This window comes from Pristiophorus japonicus, chromosome 18, assembly GCF_044704955.1.
Source record: "Pristiophorus japonicus isolate sPriJap1 chromosome 18, sPriJap1.hap1, whole genome shotgun sequence".
Lineage (NCBI taxonomy): Eukaryota > Metazoa > Chordata > Chondrichthyes > Pristiophoridae > Pristiophorus > Pristiophorus japonicus.
Genome location: NC_091994.1, coordinates 61,601,826 through 61,625,511, shown reverse-complemented (window position 1 = coordinate 61,625,511; position 23,686 = coordinate 61,601,826).

The following is a 23,686-nucleotide window of genomic DNA, read 5'->3' as shown; positions in this document are numbered from 1 at the left end:
GCAGTGCTGCACTGAACATTGTTCAGCGTCTGCCGATACCACCCCCTCACTCATTTTAGCACTTCAAGAGAAGTGATAGCATTTGATTTCGTGCCCCACTTTCATCTTGGAGCACTAAAGCGGACGTTCCTGCTCCCTGAAAAGTTATCGTCCTAAACGGGGTGCTAAGTCATTTCTAGCCCCAAAGGTTCAGCACATGTGTGTTTTTAATATTTTGGCTCAGGACACCCTATTCCAATCGGGCTAAGTTGATGTTTGATTCCAGGGAAGACGAGTGCATCCATCTCATTGATGGTGAGCGACTGGGCACATCGGAACACCCAGCAGCAGAAGACATAAGTTCTGGTCCCCATCTACCTCATAACTGCCGAAAACAGACATGAATATAAAGGACATAAGAACATAAGAAACAGCAGCAGGTGTAGGCGCTACAGCCCATCGAGGCAGCTCCGACATTCAATGAGATCATGGCTGCTCATCAACCTCAATTCCACTTTCCCGCCCAATCCCCATATCCATTGATTCCCCTCGACTCCAAAAATCTATCGCTCTCAGCCTTGCATATGTTACAAAAATCAGCATTCACAGCCCTCTGGGGCAGAGAATTCCAAAGATTCACAACCCTCAGAGTGAAGAAATTTCTCCTCATCTCAGTCTTAAATGGCCGATCCCTTATCCTGAGACTGTGCCCCCTAGTTCTAGACTCTCCGGCCCGGGGAAACAACCTCTCAGCATCTACCCTGTCAATCCCCTTCATACTCTTGTATGTTTCAATGAGAGTATCGGCCCATTCTACACAATCTCTCATCATAAGACAGCCCTCTGATCCCAGGGATCAATCTAGTGAACCTTCGTTGTACCGCCTCCAAGGTAAGTATATCCTCCCTTAGATAAGGAGACCAAAACTGTGCACAGTACTCCAGGTGTGGTCTCACCAAGGCCCTGTACAATTGTAGCAAGACGTCCATACTCTTATACTCCAACCCCCTTGCAATAAAGGACAACATGCCATTTGCCTTCCTTATTGCTTGCTGTACCTGCATGCTAGCTTTCTTGCACAAGGACACCCAAATCTCTCTGAACACCATTTAAAAAAATATTCTGTGTTTCTATTCTTCCTACCAGTGAATAACCTCACATTTCCCTACATTATACTCCATCTGCCACCTCACAGCCCACTCACTTAGTCTATCTATATCCCTTTGCAAATGCTTTGTGTTCTCCTCACAGCTTACTGTTCCACCTAGCTTTGTATCATCAGCAAATTTGGATACATTACACTCTGTCCCTTCATCTAGGTCCTTAATATAGGTTGTAAATAGTAGAGGCCCCAGCACTGATCCTTGTGGCACCCCACTAGTTACAGCCTGCTAATCTGAAAAAGACCTGTTTATCCCTACTCTTTGTGTTCTGTCCGTTAGCCAATCCTCTATCCATGCTAATACATTACCACTAATCCCATGACGCCTTATCTTGTGTGATAACCTTTTATGTGACACCTTATCGAATGCCTTCTGGAAATCCAAATACACAACATCTACTGGTTCCCCTTTATCCACCCTACTTGTTGCATCCTCAATGAGTCCCACTCGAGAAACTCCAGCACAAATTCGAGGCTGACACTTCAGTGCAGTACTGAGGGAGTGCTTCACAGTCAGAGGTGCCATTTGTTGGATGAGATGTTAAACTACCGGAAGACAGGGAATTATAGACCGGTCAGCCTGACATCGGTAGTGGGTAAAATGATGGAATCAATTATTAAGGATGTCATAGCAGCACACTTGGAAAGAGGTGACATGATAAGTCCAGCATGGATTTGTGAAAGGGAAATCATGCTTGACAAATGGTCTGGAATTTTTTGAGGATGTTTCCAGTAGAGTGGTCAAGGGAGAACCAGTTGATATGATGCATTTGGACTTTCAGAAGGCTTTCGACAAGGTCCCACACAAGAGATTAATGTGCAAAGTTAAAGCACATGGGATTGGGGATTGTTGACGTAGATTGAGAACTGGTTGGCAGACAGGAAGCAAAGAGTAGGAGTAAATGGGTACTTTTCAGAATGGCAGGCAGTGACTAGTAGGGTACCGCAAGGTTCTGTGCTGGGGCCCCAGCTGTTTACATTGTACATTAATGATTTAGACGAGGGGATTCATTGTAGTATCTCCAGATTTGCGGATGACACTAAGTTGGGTGGCAGTGTGAGCTGCGAGGAGGATGCTATGAGGCTGCAGAGTGACTTGGATAGGTTAGGTGAGTGGGCAAATGCATAGCAGATGAAGTATAATGTGGATAAATGTGAGGTTATCCACTTTGGTGTTAAAAACAGAGAGACAGACTATTTTCTGAATGGTGGCAGATTAGGAAAAGGGGAGGTGCAACAAGACCTGGGTGTCATGGTACATCAGTCATTGAAGGTTGGCATGCAGGTACAGCAGGCGGTTAAGAAAGCAAATGGCATGTTGGCCTTCATAGCGAGGGGATTTGAGTACAGGGGCAGGGAGGTGTTACTACAGTTGTACAGGGCCTTGGTGAGGCCACACCTGGCGTATTGTGTACAGTTTTGGTTTCCTAACTTGAGGAAGGACATTCTTGCTATTGAGGGAGTGCAGCGAAGGTTCACCAGACTGATTCCCGGGATGGCAGGACTGACATATCAAGAAAAACTGGATAAATTGGGCTTGTATTCACTGGAGTTCAGAAGAATGAGACGGGATCTCATAGAAACGTTTAAAATTCTGACAGGTTTAGACAGGTTAGATGCAGGAAGAACGTTCCCAATGTTGGGGAAGTCCAGAACCAGGGGTCACAGTCTAAGGATAAGGGGTAAGCCATTTAGGACCGAGATGAGGAGAAACTTCTTCACCCAGAGAGTGGTGAACCTGTGGAATTCTCTACCACAGAAAGTTGTTGAGGCCAATTCACTAAATATATTCAAAAAGGAGTTAGATGTAGTCCTTACTACTAGGGGATCAAGGGGTATGGCGAGAAAGCAGGAATGGGATACTGAAGTTGCATGTTCAGCTATGAACTCATTGAATGGCGGTGCAGGCTCGAAGGGCCGAATGGCCTACTCCTGCACCTATTTTCTATGTTTCTATGTTTCTATGACCAATACAAATTATTTGTTCAAAGTCTCTGCCAGTTCCTTGTTTCCCATTCTTAATTCCCCAGTCTTATCCTTTAAGGGACCAATTTTTAATTTGACTACTCTCTTCCTTTTTATATACCTGTAGAAGCTCTTATTATCTGCTTTTATATTTCTTGCTAGTTTACTCTCATAAACTATCTTCTCTCTTCATTACATTTTTAGTCGTCCTTTGCTGGTTTCTAAAAGTTTCCCAATCCTCTGGCCTTTCACTATTCATCACAACATTGTATGCCTTTGTTTTCAATTTGATACCATTCTTTACTTCCTTAGTTCATCCTTCTCTTTGAGTCTTTCTTTCTCACTGGAATATATCTTTGCTGAGAGTTATGAAATATCTCCTTACATGTTTGCCATTGCTCATCTAACATCTTACTCTTTAATCCAATTTCCCAGTCCACTTTAGCCAACTCTGTCTTCATATCTTTGTAATTGCCTTTATTTAAGTTCAGGACAATAGTTTGAGACCTAGCTTTCTCACACTCAAACTGAATTTGAAATTCTACCATGCTATGATCACTCTTCCCAAGAGGATCCTTTACAATGAGATCATTATTTAATCCTGTCTCATTACACATTACCAGATCTAAAATAGTCTGCTCCCTCGTTGGTTCCACAATGTATTGTTCTAATAAACCATCCCAAATATACTCTATGAACTCTTCCTCAATCTACCATTGCCAATTTGATTTGTCGAATCAATATGAAGATTAAAATCACCCCTAATTATTGTCGTACCTTTCTTACAAGCCTCCATTGTTTTTTGATTTATACTCTGTGTTACAGTGTAGCTGTAGGGGGCCTTCAGACTACTCCCACCAGTGACTTATTTCCCTTATTATTTCTTATTTCCACCCAGACTGATTGTACATCTTGATCTTCTGAGCCAATATCATTTCTCACTAATTCATTGATCTAATCCTTTATTAACAGAGCTATCCCGCCTCATTTTCCTTTCTGTCTGTCCTTCCAAAATTGCAAATACCCCTGAATATTTAGTTCCCAGCCTTGGTCACCTTGTAACCACATCTCTGTAATGGTTATCAAATCATATCCATTTATTTCTATTTATGCCGTCAATTCATCTATCTTGTTACGAATGCTGCGAGCATTCAGATAAAGAGCTTTTAATCTTGTTCTTTTTACCATTTTCCCTACTCTGACCCCACTTTCTGATGCACTTTATGTTTATACGCTCCGTCCCTTCCTGTCACACTCTGATTATCATTACCTCTTTCGCTAGCCTGCACTATTGCCTTCTCCTTTCTCTTTGACTTTTAAAATTTCCGCTCACCAGATCATTCTCACCCCACTATTTAATCTAAAGCGTTATCTACATCCCTAATTATTCGATTTGCCAGGACACTGGTTCTAGCCTGGTTCAAGTGAAGCCCGTCCTGATGGAACAGCTCCCTCTTATCCCAGTACTGGTGCAAGTGCCCCATGAATTGAAACCCATTTCTCCCACACCAATCTTTGAGCCACGCGTTCATCTCTCTGAATTTATTTACCCGATGCAATTTGCTCATGGCTGAGGTAGTAATCCAGAGATTATTACCTCTGTGGTTCTGCTTTTTAATTTGGCCCCTAGCTGCTCATACTCCCTCAGCAGAACTGCCTCTGTCTTTGTCCTACCTATGTCGTTGATACCCACGTGGACCACGACAACTGGATCTTTCCACTCCAGTCCAGAGGAGATTTCCTTAAACCTGGCACCTTGTTGGTTTTGAGTCCCATTAGTTTCTCTAGTAGTTTTTCTCTACTTATATTGATTACATTAAGTTCCTCACCCACCCTTGGTTCCCCACCATTTCGCGACTTCTACTGTGAAGACAGATACAAAATATTTGTTTAACGTATCTGCTATTTCCTTATTCACCATGATAATTTCTCCTGCCTCAGTCTCCAAGGGACCAATGTTTGCTTTTGCTACTCACTTCCTTTTTACACACTTGTAGAAACTCTTACAATCTATTTTTATATTTCTTACTAGTTTTCTCTCAATGTTTATTTTTATCAATGTTTGGTCACCCATTGCTGGTTTCTGAAGCTCTCCCAATCCTCAGGCTTACTATTATTCTTCACAACATTATAAGCTTCTGCTTTCAGTCTAATGCTATCCTTCACTTTTTTAGTTAGCCACGGATGGATCACTTTTCCTGTGGAGTTTTTATTTCTCAATGGAATATATTTTTGTTGAGAATTATAAAATATGTATTTAAATGCTGACCTCTGCTTATCCACTGCCATACCGTTTAATCTATTTTTCCAATCTACCTTAGCCAACTCGCCCTTCATACCTATGTAATTGGCTTTATTTAAGTTTTAGACTCTAGTTTCAGATTTAGGCAAGTCACTCTCAAACCTAACGTGAAATTCTACCATATTATGATCACTCTGCCCCAGAGGATTCTTTACTATGAGATGGCTAATTAACCCTGTCTAATAAGAGCTAAACACAATAGAAGATCTAAAATAGCCTGTTCACTGGTTGGTCCTATGACGTATTGTGCGAGGAAACTGTTCCGAATGCATTCCATGAACTCGTCCTCCAGACTAACCTTACCAATTTGAATTGTCCAGTCTATATGAAGATTAAAGTACCCCACGATTATTGCGTTTGTTATAAGCTCCTGCCATTTCTTGATTAATATTCTGTCCAATGGTATAGCTACTGTTAGGGGCCCTATATACTAAGCCCACCAGAGTTTTCTGCCGCATACTAATTCTACTTCCTGAACTTCCTAGCCAAGATCCTTTCTCTCTCCTGTCCTTATGTCATCCTTCATTATCAAGCCTACATCCCTCCTTTACCTTTTGGCTAAAGGGTTCAAGGGGTATGGAGAGAAAGTAGGAAAGGGGTACTGAGGTGAATGACCAGCCATGATCTTATTGAATGGTGTTGCAGGCTCGAAGGGCCGAATGGCCTACTCCTGCACCTATTCTGCATGTCTTTTCAAAACGTCAAGTTCTCTGGCATATTTAGTTCCCAACCTTGGTCACCTTGCATACACGTCTCTGTAATGGCTATGAGAGAAGAACATAAGAACATAAGAAATAGGAGCAGGAATAGACCATATGGCCCCTCGAGCCTGCTCCACCATTTAATAAGATCATGGCTGATCTGATCATGGACTCAGCTCCACTTCCCTGCCCGCTTCCCATAACCCGTCACTCCCTTATTGCTGAAAAATATGTCTATCTCCGCCTTAAATATATTCAATGACTCAGCCTCCATAGCTCTCTGGGGTAGAGAATTCCACAGACTTACAACCCTCTGAGAGAAGAAATTCCTCCTCATTTCAGTTTTAAATGAGCGGCCCCTTATTCTGAGGCTATGCCCCCTAGTTTTAGTTTCCCCTGTGAGTGGAAATATCCTCGCCCCCTCATTATCTTATGTTTTATTAAGATCACCTTTCATTCTTCTGAACTCCAATGAGTATAGGCCCAACCTACTCAACCTTTCTTCATAAGTCAACCCCCTCATCTCCGGAATCAACTCCTCCGAGTGAACCTTCACTGAACAGCCTCCAATGCAGTATATCCTTCCTTAAATTCGGAAACCAAAACTGTATGCAGTACTCCAGGTGTGGCCTCACCAATACCCTGTACAGTTGTAGCAGGACTTTTCTGCTTTTATACTCTATCCCCCTTGCAATAAAGGCCAACATTCAATTTGCCTTCCTGATTACTTGCTGTACCTGCATACTAACTTTTTGTGTTTTATGTACAAGAGCCCCAGGACCCGATGTACTGCAACACTTTGCAATTTTTCTCCATTCAAATTATAATTTGATTTTCTATTATTTCTGCCAAAGGAGATAACCTCTCATTTTCCACATTATACTCCATCTGCCAAATTTTTGCCCACTCACTTAACCTGTCTATATCCCTTTGCAGATTTTTTGTGTCACAACTTGCTTTCCCATCCATCTTTGTATCATCAGCAAACTTGGCTACATTACACTCAGTCCCTTCATCCAAGTCATTAATATAGATTGTAAATAGTTGAGGCCCCCGCACCGATTCCTGCGGCACCTCACTAGTTACTGTTTGCCAATTGGAAAATGCCTCATTTTTTGCCGACTCTCTGTTTTCTGTTAGTTAGCCAATCCTCTAGCCATGCTAATATATTACCCCCAACCCTGTGAACTTTTATATCTTGTGCAGTAACCTTTTATGTGGCACCTTATCGAATGCTTTCTGGAAATCGAAAGACACCACATCCACTGGTTCCCCCTTATCCACCCTACTCGTTACTTCTTCAAAGAACTCCAGCAAATTTGTCAAACATGATTTCCCTTTCATAAAACCATGCTGGCTCTGCTTGATTGAATTATGCTTTTCCAAATGTCCCGCTACTGCTTCCTTAATAATGGACTCCAGCATTTTCCCAATGTCACATGTCTATAGTTTCCTGCTTTTTGTCTACCTCCTTTTTTAAATAGGGGCGTTTCATTTGCAGTTTTCCAATCTGCTGGGACCGCCCCAGATTCCAGGGAATTTTGGTAGATACAAACACTGCATCCACTATCTGTGCAGCCACCTCAATTAAGACCTGAGGATGTTAGCCATCAAGCCCAGGGGACTTGTTCGCCTTTAGACCCATTATTTTACTGAGTACTACTTCATTGGTGATAGTGATTGTATTAAGTTCCTCTCTCCCTATAGCCCCTTGATTATTCACTATTGGGATGTTTTTAGTGTCTTCTGCCGTGAAAACCAATACAAAATATTTGTTCAATGTCTCTGCCATTTCCCTGTTCTCCATTATTAATTCCCCAATCTCATCCTCTCGAGGATCCACATTTACTTTAGCCACTCTTTTCCTTTTTATGTAGAAACTCTTACTATCAGTTTTTATATTTCGTGCTGGTTTACTCTTATCTATCTTCCCTCTCTTTATTATTTTTTTAGTCATTCTATGCTGGCTTTTTAAAAATTTTCCAATTCGCTGGCCTCCCACTAGTCTTGGCCATGTTGTATGCCCTTGTTTTCAATTTGATATCTTCCCTTATTTCTTTAATTAGCCACGGATGGTTATCCCTTCTCTTACAGTCTTTCCTTCTCATTGGGATATATTTATGTCTGCCACTGCTCATCAACCATCCCATACTTTAATCTATTTTCCCAGTCCACTTTAGCCAACTCTGCCCTCATACCTTTGTAGTCTCCTTTATTTAAGCTTAGGACACTGGTCTGAGAACCAACCTTCTCACCCTCCAACTGAATTTGAAATTCAACCATGCTATGGTCACTCATTCTAAGAGAATCCTTTACTACGAGATCATTTATTAATCCTGTCTGATTACACAGTACCAGATCTAAGACAGCCTGCTCCCTGGTTGGTTCCACAATTTACTGTTCAAGGAAACTATCCCGGATACACTCTATGAACTCTTCCTCAAGGCTACCCTGGCCAATTTGCTTTGTCCAATTAATATGAAGCTTAAAATCGCCCATGATTATTGCCGTTCCTTTATTACAAGCCTCCATTATTTTTTGATTTATACTCCGTCCAACAATGTAGCTACTGTTAAGGGGCCTATAGACTACACCCACCAATGACTTTTTCCCCTTATTATTCCTTATCTCCACTCAAACTGATTCAACATCCTGATCCTCTGAGCCAATATCGTTTCTCACTAACGCACTGATCGCATCCTTTATTAACAGTGCTACCCAACTTCCTTTTCCCCCGGCAGCGGAAGGAGCGTGCGGCAAACCAGACACCCCACCCTCCCTTACCCTCAACCACTGTCTGCCCCACCTGTGACAGAGACTGTAATTCCCATATTGGACTGTACAGTTACCTGAGAACTCACTTTTAGAATGGAAGCAAGTCTTCCTCGATTTCCTATGATGATAATTAGGTGGAAGATTAAAGCATCCCCGTCATGCAATTGTGGAGCTCCTAATCAGACCCTGGAGAGCATCATTGGAAAAGGTCAGGCAGCCCACAAGATAGCTATGCTGTTATACCAGAAGCTTTGGCCTGGATATCTGACTTAGATATTGATATTTGGTTTGCTTTGCTATTATGACACGGAAAAATGGGTCTAGGTTTTCATAACTGCTGAATGGATTTGGAATGATATTGCTGAATCCATGTCAGGAGTGAATCAATCTGTGGTCACTTTGAGTCTGTGCTAGCATTTTGCTATTAAGAGGTGAACAGTGGTTTACAAGATTCAATTTATGTTGTCCAAAGAAGCATCCTTTTTGTTTGAATGTATTGAGGAATAAAGTAAAATATGTAATTACTGAAAGTATACTGACGGTTAGCAGCTCTACATTAAATAAATCGTCTGTTGGTTTATAACCACAGTCTCAGTGTAATAGGAACAGGAGGAGGCCATTCAGGCCCTCGAGTCTGTTCCTTCATTCAGTTGATGACTGATCTGTATTTTAATAACATTTACCTGATGTTGTTCTATAGCCTCGCCTATCAAAAATCTATCAAACTCAGTTCTGAAATTTTCAATTGATCCCCAACCTCAATTGCCTTTTTTTTGTGGGGAGAGAGTGTGAGATTTCCACTACCCTTTGGCTCTAATTTAAGGTTCTACCCCCTTGTCCTGGACTCTCCCACCAGAGGAAATAGTTTATCTCTCTCTACCCTAACAATTCACTGAATACAATAGGGAATGTATAAAATCCACCCACTGAAGATAGTCATAATGCATCACTTAATTTTTGTACACATTTTATATTATAAATTCAACATCTTTTAAAAGGCATAGGGCCGCGTAATTGGGAGCTTTAGCACAGCCGTAAGGCCGGTTTTGGTGAAAAAAATCGCATTCGCCCACTTCCGACGTGGAACGCGGTGGCTGCCATTTTGAGCAACTCGGCAGTGCTGCCGTTGCCTGCGTCGCCATTCACATTTAAATGATGCAGATCGTGACGTCAATTGGCGTGCAATGCCTGGGTTGATGCACGATCTGTGATTTTCGACATTGCTGATCTTGATACCGTCCTCCGTCCATGGAAGAACGTGCGTACAGCAGCACAACAGAAACACGGCCAGTGTTTCTTAAAGGGACACACACATCTTTTAAGTAAGTTTAGATTTTTGCGTTTGGATTTTTTTTACACTTTATTGGAGTGGTGGCTTGGTGCAATACATTTAAAAAGCTGTTAAAATGTGCAGGGAGTGCTGCTGGACATTTTCAAGGCTTTGGATGTTAAAGGAAGGCCTGTTGGGCTGTAACATTCCATGAAGATGGAGCAGAGGCAGCAAAGGGGGCAAGCTGCTCACACAGGGAGGAGGAAACAGAAGATGAAAAAGCAAATGAGGAAAAAACAGCAGGAAGGAGGAATCCCAGATAGACACTTTCCGTCCGGGATATCCAGGATTGAATTATCCGCCTGCAGTAACAGTAACCACAACCCCAATTCTCCTTTCAACATTAGTCCCACACCTTACATTCCCTGTTTCTGACCATCACAGCGTCCTCTTGGCCACAATGCTGAAATAAAATCCACCAAAAAGCTAACTTTCCAATCCAATTTTATCCATATATGCATCCAATATTACATTAAAAAAATCAATGAATCGCCATTGTGCAGTGCCTCAATGTTTTGTGTGTGCCTTTGCCTATCCGAGTGATGTTATGCAGTGGTACCCTAGTGGCTGCAGCATAGCATAAGAACATAAGAAATATTTGTAGAAGACCATATGACCCCTTGAGCCTGCTCTGCCATTCAATACGATCATGGCTGATCATCAATCCCAACTCCACTTTCCCGCCCGAACTCCATATCCTTTGACTCTCCTAGTCTCCAAAAATCTATCGCTCTCAGCCTTGAATATACAAATACTCAGCATTCACAGCCCTCTGGGGCAGAGAATTCCAAAGATTCACAACCCTCAGATTGAAGAAATTTCTCCTCATCTCTGTCTTAAATAGCCGACCCCTTATCCTGAGACTGTGACCCCTGGTTCTAGACACTCCAGCCAGGGGAAACAACCTCTCAGTATCTACCCTGTCAATCCCCTTCAGAATCTTGTATGTTTCAATGAGATCACCTCTCATTCTTCTAAACTCCAGAGAGTATAGGCCCATTCTACACAATCTCTCATCATAAGACAGGACAGCCCTGTCATCCCAGGCATCAATCTAGTGAACCTTCATTGTACCGCCTCTAAGGCAAGTATATCCTCCCTTCGATAAGGAGACCAAAACTGTGCACAGTACTCCAGGTGTGGTCTCACCAAGACCCTGTACAATTGTAGCAAGACTTCCTTACTCTTATACTCCAACCCCCTTGCAATAAAGGACAACATGTAATTTGCCTTCCTTATTGCTTGCTGTACCTGCATGCTCGATTTCTGTGTTTCCTGTACGGGGATATCCAAATCTTTCTGAATATCAACATTTAAAAATTATTCTGTTTTTCTATTCTTCCAACCAAAGTGAATAACCTCACATTCCTCCACATTATACTCCATCTGCCACCTCACAGCCCACTCACTTAGTCTATCTATATCCCTTTGCAGACGCTTTGTGTTCTCCTCACAGCTTACTGTTCCACCTAGTTTTGTATCATCAGCAAACTTGGATACATTACATTCAGTCACAGGAGAACAGGTAGCAAATAGCTGAGGCCCCAGCACTGATCCTTGCAGCACCCCACTAGGTACAGCCTGCCAATCCGAAAAAGATCCGTTTATCCCGACTCTCTGTTTTCTGTCTATTAATCAATCCTCTATCCATGCTAATACATTATCTCCAAACCCATGAGCCCTTATCTTGTGTAATAACTTTTTATGTGGCATCTTATCGAATGCCATTTTGAATTCCAAATATACTACATCTCAGTCCTAAATGGCCTACCTCTTATCCTAAGACTGTGTCCCCTGGTTCTGGACTTCCCCAACATCGGGAACATTCTTCCCGCATCTAACCTGTCCAGTCCCGTCAGAATCTTGTACTTTTCTTTGAGATCCCCTCTCATTCTTCTAAACTCCAGTGAATAAAGGCCCAGTTGATCCAGTCTCTCCTCATATGACAGTCTAGCCATCCCTGGAATGAGTCTGGTGAACCTTCGCTGCACTCCCTCAAGAGCAAGAATGTCCTCAAGAGCAAGAACGTTCTTCCTCAGATTAGGAGACCAAAACTGAACACAATATTCCAGGTGAGGCCTCACTAAGGCCCTGTGCAACTGCAATAAGACCTCCCTGCTCCTATACTCAAATCCCCTAGCTAAGAAGGCCAACATACCATTTGCCGGCTTCACTGCCTGTTGTACCTGCATGCCAATCTTCAATGACTGATGAACCATGACACCCAGCTCTCGTTGTGCCTCCCCTTTTCCAAATCTGCTGCCATTCAGATAATATTCAGCCTTCGTGTTTTTGCCCCCAACATGGATAACGTCACATTTATCCACATTTATACTGCATCTGCCATACATTTGCCCACTCACCTAACCTGTCCAAGTCACCTTGCAACCTCTTAGCATTCCCCTCACAGCTCACACCGCCACCCAGTTTAGTGTCATCTGCAAACTTGGAGATATTACACTCAATTCCTTCATCCAAATCGTTAATGTACATTGTAAAGAGCTGGGGTCCCAGCACTGAGCCCTGCGGCACTCCACGAGTCACTGCCTGCCATTCTGAAAAGGACCCGTTTATCCCGACTCTCTGCTTCCTGTCTGTCAACCAATTCTCTATCCACGTCAGTACATTACCCCCAATACCATGCACTTTGACTTTGCACGCCAATCTCTTGTGCAGGACCTTGTCAAAAGCCTTTTGAAAGTCCAAATACACCAGATCCACTGGTTCTCCCTTGTCCACTCTGCTTGTTATATCCTCAAAAAATTCCAGAAGATTCATCAAGCATGATTTCCCTTTAATAAATCCATGCTGACTTGGACCGATCCTGTCACTGCTTTCCAAATGGGCTGCTATTTCATCCTTAATGATTGATTCCAACATTTTCCCCACTACTTATGTCAGGCTAACCAGTCTATAATTACCCGTTTTTTCTCTCCCTCCTTTTTAAAAAGTGATGTTACATTAGCTACCCTCCAGTCCATAGGAACTGATCCAATGTTAATGGACTGTTGGAAAATGATCACCAATGCATCCACTATTTCTAGGGCTACTTTGTTAAGTACTCTGGGATTCAGACTATCAGGCCCGGGGATTTATCAGCGTTCAATCCCATCAATTTCCCTAACATAACTTCCAGCGTAACAATGGATATCCTTCAGTTGCTCCTTCTCACTAGACCCACTGTGCCCTAGTACATTCGGAAGGTTATTCGTGTCTTCCTTTGTTCAATTGGTCTACCATTTCTTTGTTCCCCATTATAAATTTACCTGAATCCGACTGCAAGGGACCTACATTTGTCTTCACTAATCTTTTTCTCTTCACATATTGATAGAAGCTTTTGCAGTCGGTTTTTATATTCTCTGTACTCTATTTTCCCCTTCTTAATTAAACCCTTAGTCCTCCTCTGTTGAATTCTAAATTTCTCCTAATCCTCAGGTTTGTTACTTTTTCTAGCCAATTTATATGCAAATTTATCTTCCTTGGTTTTAACACTATCCTTAATTTCCCTTGTTAGCCATGGTTGAGCCACCTTCCCCGTTTTATTTTTACTCCAGACAGAGATGTACAATTGCTGAAGTTCATCCATGTGATCTTTCAATATTTGCCATTGCCTATCCACTGTCAACCCTTTAAGTTTCCTTTACCAGTCTATTCCAGCCAATTCATGCCTCATACCGTCGAAGTTACCTTTCCTTAAGTTCAGGAACCTAGTTCCCGAATTAACAGTGTCACTCTCCATCTTAATAAAGAATTCTACCATATTATGGTCACTGTTCTCCAAGGGGCCTCACACAACAAGTTTGCTAATTAGTCCCTTCTCATTACACATCACACAGTCTAGGATGACCAGCTCTCTAGTTGGTTCCTAGACATATTGGTCTAGAAAACCATCCCGAATACACTCCAGGAAATCCTCCTCCACCGCATTACTACCAGTTTGGTTAGCCCAATCTATATGTAAATTAAAGTCTCCCATGATAACTGCTGTACCTTTATTGGACACATCCCTTATTTCTTGTTTGATGCTGTCGCCAACCTCACTACTACTGTTTGGTGGTCTGTACACAACTCCCACTAGCGTTTTCTGCCCTTTGGTATTCCGCAGCTCCACCCATACCGATTCCACATCATCCAGGTCAATGTCCCTCCTTACTATTGCATTAATTTCCTCTTTAACCAGCAATGCCACCCCGCCTCCTTTCCCTCTCTGCCTATCCTTCCTAAATGTTGAATACCCCTGGATGTTGAGTTCCCAGCCTTAGTCACCCCTGGAGCCATGTCTCCGTGATGCCAATTACATCATATCCGTTAACTGCTGTCTGTGCAGTTAATTCGTCCACCTTATTCCGAATACTCCTCGCATTGAGGCACAGAGCCTTCAGGCTTATCTTTTTAACAGCCTTTGCCCCTTTAGAATTTTGCTGTAATGTGGCCCTTTTTGTTTTTTGCCTTGGGTTTCTCTGCCCTCCACTTTTACTATTCTCCTTTCTATCTTTTGCTTCTGCCTCCATTTTATTTCCCTCTGTCTCACTGCATAGGTTCCCATCCCCCTGCCATGTTAGGTTAACTCCTCCCCAACAGCACTAGCAAACACTTCCCCCAGGACATTAGTCCTGGTCCTGCCCAGGTGCAGACCATCCAGTTTGTACTGGTCCCACCTCTCCCAGAACCGGTTCCAATGTCCCAGGAATTTGAATCCCTCCCTTTTGCACCACTCCTCAAGTCACGTATTCATCTGGGCTATCCTGCAATTCCTACTCTGACTAGCACGTGGCACTGGTAGCAATCCTGAGATTACTACTTTTGAGGTCCTACTTTTTAATTTAGCTCCTAGCTCCCTAAATTCGTCTCGTAGGACCACATCCCGTTTTTTTTACCTATATCGTTGGTACCTATGTGCACCACGACAACTGGCTGTTCACCCTCCCTTTTCAGAATGTCCTGCACCTGCTCCGAGACATCCTTGTCCCTTGCACCAGGGAGGCAACATACCATCCTGGAGTCTCGGTTGCGGCCACAGAAACGCCTATCTATTCCTCTTACAATCGAATCCTCTATCACTATAGCTCTCCCACTCTTTTTCCTGCCCTCCTGTGCAGCAGAGCCACCAACGGTGCCATGAACTTGGCTGCTGCTGCCCTCCCCTGATGAGTCATCCCCCTCAACAGTACCCAAAGCGGTGTATCTGTTTTGCAGGGGGATGACCGCAGGGGACCCCTGCACTATCTTCCTTGCACTGCTCTTCCTGTTGGTCATCCATTTACTAGCTGGCTGTGTACCCGTTACCTGCGGTGAGACCAACTCACTAAACGTGCTATTCACATCACTCTCAGCATCGTGCATGCTCCAGAGTGAATCCACCTGCAGCTTCAGTGCCACAACGCGGTCCATTAGGAGCTGGAGGCGGACACATTTCCCGCACACGTAGTCGTCAGGGACACTGGAAGCCTCCCTGATTTCCCACATAGTACAGGAGGAGCATAACACGTGTCCGAGCTCTCCTGCCATGTCTTAACCCTTAGATTAACTTAAATTGGTAACAACAATGCAAAAGGTTAAGAAAAACTACTTACCAATCTCCAGCCAATCACTTAACCCCTTGGCTGTGACATCACCTTTCGATTTCTTTCTACTTTTTTTGCCTCCCTGCTGCAGCTGCACCGATAGGTCTCCGACGTCCCTGGACTCCCTGCTGCTCGCACTCCCGCCTCTCCGATGCGTTGGGCCTCCGATGTCCCCGGACTCCCTGCTGCTCGCACTCCCGCCTCTCTGACGGGTTGGGCCTTTTGTAGGCCTCCGACGTCCCCGGACTCCCTGCTGCTCGCACTTCCGCCTCTCTGACGCGTTGGGCCTCCAACGTCCCCGGGCTCCCTGCTGCTCGCACTCCCACCTCTCCGACGCGTTGGGCCTCCGACGTCCCCGGACTCCCTGCTGCTCGCACTCCCACCTCCCCGACGCGTTGGGCCTCCGACGTCCCCGGACTCCCTGCTGCTCGCACTCCCGCCTCTCTGACGCATTGGGTCTTTTGTAGGCCTCTGACGTCCCCGGACTCCCTGCTGCTCCCATGTTATGATTATCTACGTGCCCTGATACCACTTCCTTAACAATGGATTCCAGCATTTTTCTGATGACCGATGTTGGGCTAACAGGCCTGTCATTCCCTGTTTTCTCTCTCTTTCTCCATTCTTGAGTAGCGGTGTTACATTTGCTGCCTTCCAATCTGCTGGAACCGTTCTAGAATCTAGGGAATTTTGGAAGATCAAAACCAATGCATCCACTATCTCTGCAGTCACTTCCATTAGAACCCTAGGATGTCGGCCATCAGGTCCAGGGGATTTGTCGGCTTTTTGTTCCATTAGTTTCTCTAGTACTTTTGCTCTACTGATATTAATTACATCAAGTTCCTCATCCTCATTAGACCCTTGGTTCCCCTTTTTTTGTCTTCTACTGTGAAGACAGATACAAAATATTTCTTTAACGTTCCTACCATTTTGTTATTCCCCATAACAATTTCTCCTGTCTCAGCCTCTAATGGGCCAACATTTACTTTTGCTAAAGCAAAATACTGCGGATGCTGAAATCTGAAATAAAAACAGAAAATGCTGGAAATCTCAGCAGGTCAGGCAACATCTGTGGAGAGAGAAGCAGAGTTAACATTTCAGGTCGATGACCGTTTACTTTTGCTACACTCTTCCTTTTTACATACATGTAAAAGCTCTTTCAATCTGTTTTTATATTTCTTGCTAGTTTTCACTCATATTCTATTTTTCTCCCTTTTTGTCAATTTTTGGTCATCCTTTGCTGGTTTCTGAAACTCCCAATCCTCAGGCTTACTACGATTCTTCGCAACATTATAAGGTTATTCTTTCAATCTAAGGCCATGCCTTCTGTTGCCCAGACTCCAAGTCTGGAACTCCCTGCCTAAACCTCACTGCCTCTCTACCTCTCTTTCCTCCATCAAGACGCTCTTTAAAACCTCCCTCTTGGACCAAGCTTTTGGTCACCGTGCTAATTTCTACTTCTATGGCTCAGTGTCAAATTTTTAAAATCTCATATTACTCCTGTGGAGCGTCTTGGGATGTTTCACTATGTTAAAGGTGCTATATAAATACAAGTTGTTGTAATGCTATCCTTAACAATGTTAGTTAGCCACGCATGGATTACTATTCCTGTGCCATTTTTATTTCTCAATGGAATGTATTTTTGTTGAGAATTATGAAATATTTCTTTGACTGCTAGCCACTGCTCATCTACTGCCATACTTTTCATCTATTTTTCCAATCTATCTTAGCCAACTCCCCCCTTTATTTTATGGCTTTATTAAGCCTCTAGTTTCGGACTTAGGCAAGTCACTCTGAAGCTTAACATGAAATTCTATCGTATTATGATCACTCTGCCCCAAAGGATCCTTTATTATGAGATTGCTAATTAACCCTGTCTCATTGCACAATACAAGGTCTAAATTAGCCTGTTTCCTGGTTGGTTCCATGACGCATTGTTCTGGGAAACTGTCCCGAATGCATTCCATGAACTCGTCCTCCAGATGACCTTTGCCAATTTGATTTGTCCAGTCTATATGAAGATTAAAGTCCTCCATGATTATTGCATTACCTTTGTTACAGGCTGCTGCTATTTCTTGATTAATATTCTGTCCAACGGTATAGGTACAGTTAGGGGGCCTATATATTACTCCCACTAGTGTTTTCTGCCCCTTGTTATTCCTTATCTCCACCCATGCTAATTCTATTTCCTGATCTTCCGAGCCGAGATCCTTTCTCTCTACTGTTCCTACGCCATCCTTCATTATCAGGGCTACCCCCACTCCCTTTACCATTCTGCCTGTCTTTTCAAAACGTCAAGTACCCTGGAACATTTAGTTCCCAACCTTGGTCACCTTGCAATCACATCTCTGTAATGACTATTAGATCAAACCAATTTATCTCTATTTGTGCCATTAGTTTGTCTATCTTGTTATGAATGCTTCATAAAATAAAGAGCCTTTAATTTCATTTTTTTACCATTATTCCCTGCTTTGAGCTTATTCTCTGCTGCACTGCTACCATTAAACTCTCTGGGCCAGACTTTCAGCTTCATTGTCGGCAATTTTCTCGGCGTTACAGCTGGTTTTTAACCTGGAGAGTTTCCAGATAAGTTTTTCAACATTCTCGCCACATCTGAAGTCGCCCACCGGGATGAGACCGCCCACGTGCAATACTGAGAACAACTACCAGGGCGTAAGTTTGGGCTCAACTGCCGACGTCCAGATCGCCGAGAAGCCCGCCCTGTAAACGCTGCTTAAACAGGGCGGTAAGGGGGGACCCTGCAAAAAGAGCTAAGTTAAAGGTTATTTAATTTTTAAAAATTTTACCATGGTGATTAGGGTTAAAACTCTCTTGGAAATGCTTTGTATGTGGTATTTTTTTTTACTGATAATTTTTTCTTGAAGTTTTCCCCACTCCATAGGCCCAACCGCAGCCTTGGACTAACTTTTTATACATACCGTCCATTCCGGTAACGACCGTCCATTTGGCTAACTTTGCACTGACCCGCCGAGACAACTGCCGAGAATAAGTGTGCAATGCCCATTTTCTCGCCGGGCGATCGGTTCTACTTATCTTTATCCTCAAAATGGAAATTCTTGCCCGCTTTTTTTGCCGAGCGTTAGTGATCCTTCTCAACGGGCAATCGGGGTTTGAGGGCCTTTATGGAAAGTCTGGCCCTTTGTCCCTTCCTGTTACACTCTGCTTATTTTTACCCAAATCGCTACATTGCTCTATTGCATTGATCTTTCTCTTTAGATTTCTAAGTTTCCCCTCACCAGATCCTTCCCCCCACTTTTTTAGTTTAAAGCCCTAGTTATTTGATTCACCAGGATGCTGGTCCTGATGGAACAGCTCCTTCTTCCCCCAGTGCTGGTGCCAGTGCCCCATGAATTGAAATCCTTTCTTCCCACACCACTCTTTCAGCCACGCATTTAACTCTCTGACCTGCTTGACCCTATGCCAATTTACGCGTGGCTCAGGTCCTAATCCAGAGATTATTACCCTTGAGGTTTCGCTTATTAATTTAGACCCTAGCTCCTCAAACTCCCTCAGCAGAATCTCATTCTTAGTTCTACCTATGTTGTTGCTTCCTACATGGACCACGACAACTGGATCCTCCCCCTCCCACTCCAAGTTCTTCTGCAGCCTTGAGGAAATCATCTTAACCCTGGCACCAAGCAGGGCTCTCTTTCATGGCTGCAGAGAACAATATTGTTAGCGTTAGTGTTTTCTCAGAAGAATCACTCAACACTCAGAGTCGGTTCCAATGCTGATGCGGCCTTTATTACGCTTAGCGGGGAGGAAATCACAAGACTGAGTCTAGGCTTCTCTCCCCAGAACAAAGGGTTACATTCACTTTTATATGTTTCACAACAGTTACAAACAGTTTACTACAGTTACACAGCCCATCACGGCTGGACACAAGCCAATCACAACGATTATAGATTACATATAGGTTCTTTTAACCCAATAGAATTCCCCTTATGTCTCAGGAACCATGTGTTCGTCTCTTGTCAGCTTGGGCTGATTGATATAGGTTCTCTCACTAGTTCTTTCTTCTTGGAGAAATAATTGGTTTATAACCTTGTTCACAGGAGATGGGTTCTCTTATCTCTTTCTTCCTGGGGAATTAATTGGTTTATGGCCTTGTATACGGGAAATGGGTTCACTCCTCGTTATTCTTATCCTGCATCCAAGGCATTCCTATAGTGGGCCTCACAGGGTTATTGCTCGGTCATTGAACATTCAACAGTACACAGCTTGACTACCTGATTTCCCATCATGCCTGGGCAGCCATTTTATGTGTGGCCACTTTAAACTTATATGCGTTTAGATATATGTAGCAGGTGCCTAATGCCTAGTATTCTGGTATATTCTAAAGGTGCCTACCTCCTACAACAAATATCTATCCCCCTGACTATACTGTCCCCTACTACAACCTCATTCCTTCCATCTCCCACCCCCACTTGGATGGCCCCCTGTACCACGGTGCCGTGATTAATTTGCCCATCCTCCCTGCAGTCCTTTTGTTCATCCATATCTGTTGGACAAGATCAAGAGCTGAGGCTCCTCCATCACTGCGTCCTGGGTCTGGGGGCCTTCCTGATTCGCAGACACACCCTCCTGTCCCTGTTCACTGACAGACTCAAAAGTACTACTTAACCTAAAGGGTATGACTGTCTCCTGGAACAAAGTGTCCAGGTAACTCTCCACCTCCTTGATGCATCTCTGTAATACTCACCAACCAATCACCCACCTACTCTCCTATGATGTCAGGCTTTGATATTTTGTTGTTGTTTTTGAATCTGAGCCTCGCCACTGCTTTAATTTAGGTCCGCTCTCATAAGAACATAAGAACACAAGAATTAGGAGCAGGAGAAGGCCATTCGGCCCCTCAAGCCTGCTCCGCCATTCAATAAGATCATGGCTGATCTTCTACCTCAACTCCACTTTCCTGAACTATCCCCATATCCCTTGATTCCATTAATATCCAAAAATCTATCGATCTCTGTCTTGAACATACCTAAAGACTAAGCCGCCACAGCCCTCTGGGTAGAGAATTACAAAGATTCACCACCCTCTGAGTGAAGAAGTTTCTCCTCACCTCAGTCCTAAATGGCCGACCCCTTATTCTGAGACTGTGACCCCTGGTTCTAGACTCTCCAGCCGGAGGAAACATCCTCCCTGCATCTACTCTGTCAAACCCTGTAAGAATTTTGTATATTTAATGAGATCACCCCACATTCTTCTAAACTCTAGGGAATATAGGCCTAGTCTACTCAATCTTTCTTCGTAGGACAATCCCCCCATCCCAGGAATCAATCTGTTGAACCTTTGTTGCACTCCCTCTATGACAAGTACATCCTTCCTTAGGTAAAGAGCCCAAAACTGTACACAATACTCCAGGTGTGGTCTCACCAGGGCCCTGTATAATTGCAATAAGATGTCTTTACTCTTATACTCAAATAAATCCTTTTGTATTAAAGGCCAATATAACATTTTCTTTCTTTATTGCTTGCTGTACCTGCATGTTAACTTTCAATGATTCATGTACAAGGACACCCAGGTCCCTCTGAACACCAACATTTCCCAATCTCTCACCATTTAAAAAATACTCTGCTTTTCTATTTTTCCTATGAACGTGACTAACTTCACATTTCTCCACATTATATTCCATTAGCCATGGTCTTGCCCACTCACCTAGCCTGTCTATATCCCCTTGAAGCCTCTTTGCATCCTCCTCACAACTTACATTCCCACCTAGCTTTGTATCACCAGCAAACTTGGATATATTACATTTGGTCCCCTCATCCAAATCATTGATATAGATTGTGAATAGCTGGGGTCCCAGCACCCCACTAGTTACAGCCTGCCAACCTGAAAATGACCCGTTTATTCCTACTCTCTGTTTTCTATCTGTTAATCCAAATAACCCCCAATCCCATGAGCCCTAATTTTGTTTAATAATCTCTTGTGTGGCAACTTATCGAATGCCTTCTGAAAATCCAAATACACCACATCCACTGGTTCTCCCTTATCCACCCTGCTCGTTACAGCCTCAAAAAACTTTAACAGATTTGTGAAACATGATTTCTCTTTCATAAATCCGTGTTAATTCTGCCCAATCCTATTATTATTTTCTAAGTGCCTTGTTGCCATGTCCTTAATAATATTTTCCCTACGACTGCCATCAGGCTAACTAGTCTGCAGTTCCCCGTTTTCTCTCTCCCTCCTTTCTTAAATAGCGGGGTTACATTAGCTCCCTTCCAATCTGCGGGAACCATTCCAGAATCTGTGGAATTTTGGAAGATGACAACCAATGCATCCACTATCTCTATAGCCAGCTCTTTCAAAACCTGAGGATGTCGGCCATCAGATCCAGGGGATTTATTGGCTTTCAGTCCCATTAATTGCTCCAGTACTATTTTTTTACTAATACTAATTTCTTTCAGTTCCTTGGTTCTCCACTATTTCCGAGAGGTTTGTTTTGTCTTCCTTGAAGACAGATACAGAGTATTTGTTTAATTTCTCTGCCATTTCCTTATTCCCCATTATAATTTCTCCTGTCTCAGCCTGAAAGGGACCAACATTTACTTTTGCTCATCTTTTTCTTTTTACATACCTATAGAAGGTTTCACAGTCTGTTTTTATGTCTCTCACTAGGTTACGCTCATATTCTATTTTCCCCTTTCTTTATCAATTTCTAGGTCCTCCTTCGCTGAATTCTAAAATCCTCCCCATCCTCAGGCTTACTGCTCTTTTTGGTAACATTATAAGCCTCTTCCTCTGATCTAATACTATCTTTAACTTCTCTTATTAGCCATGGTTGGACCACTTTTCCTGTGGGGTTTTTGTGCCTTAAAGGAATGTATATTTGTTGTAAATTAGGTATTAATTATTTAAATGCTAGCTATTGCTTGTCTACCATCATACCTTTTAGTATAGTTTCCCAATCGACTTTAGCCAACTCGCCCCTCATACCTACGTAGTTTTCTTTGTTTAGATTAAGACCCTAGTTTCGGATTTAACTAAATCACTTTCAAACTCAATATAACATTCTCTTGCCTCTCGGCCGCTCTTTATCCTCTCACCACTGTTGCTGCTTTAATTCAACAACAGCTTGTATTTATATAGCGTCTTTAATGTGGTGAAATATCCCAAGGCACAGGTGTATTATGCAAGATAAATTTGACACCGACATAGGTGACCAAAAGCTTGGTCGCAGAGGTATGTTTTAATGAGTGTCTTGAAGGAGGAAAGAGAGGTAGAGAAGCGGAGAAGTTTAGGCAGGGAGTTCCAGAGCTTGGAGCCCAGGCAACAGAAAGCACGGCTATCAATGGTTGAGCGATTATAATCAAGGACATATGAACATAAAAACATAAGAAATAGAAGCAGGAGTAGGTCATTTGGCCCCTCGAGCCTGCTCCGCCATTTAATAACATCATGGCTAATCTGATCTTGGACTCAGCTCCACTTCCCCGCCCGCTCCCCATAACCCTTCACTCCCTTATCGTTCAAAAATCCGTCTATCTCCACCTTAAATAATGACCTAGCCTCCACCGCTCTCTGGGGCAGAGAATTTCACAGATTTACAACCGTCTGAGAGAAGAAATTCCTCGTCATCTCAGTTCTAAATGGGTGACCCCTTATTCTTAAACTGTGCCCCCTAGTTCTAGATTCCCCCTGTTATGTCTGTAATGTACTTATGAAAGATTCCATGAGGCAATGTGTTGTACTCAAACTGTAGTGACCTTGGTCCTTTATTTCAAACTCCAGAGTGAGGCACAAGCATGGTGTGCAGCCTTTTATACTGGGCCCTGCCACCAGGGCAGGAAACCCCAGGTCTCCACCACTTGCACCCTCTAGCGGTGCCATCATGAATTCACAGTGTAAACCTTATTGACAGTACATCAGGTCAACAAGTCTCCA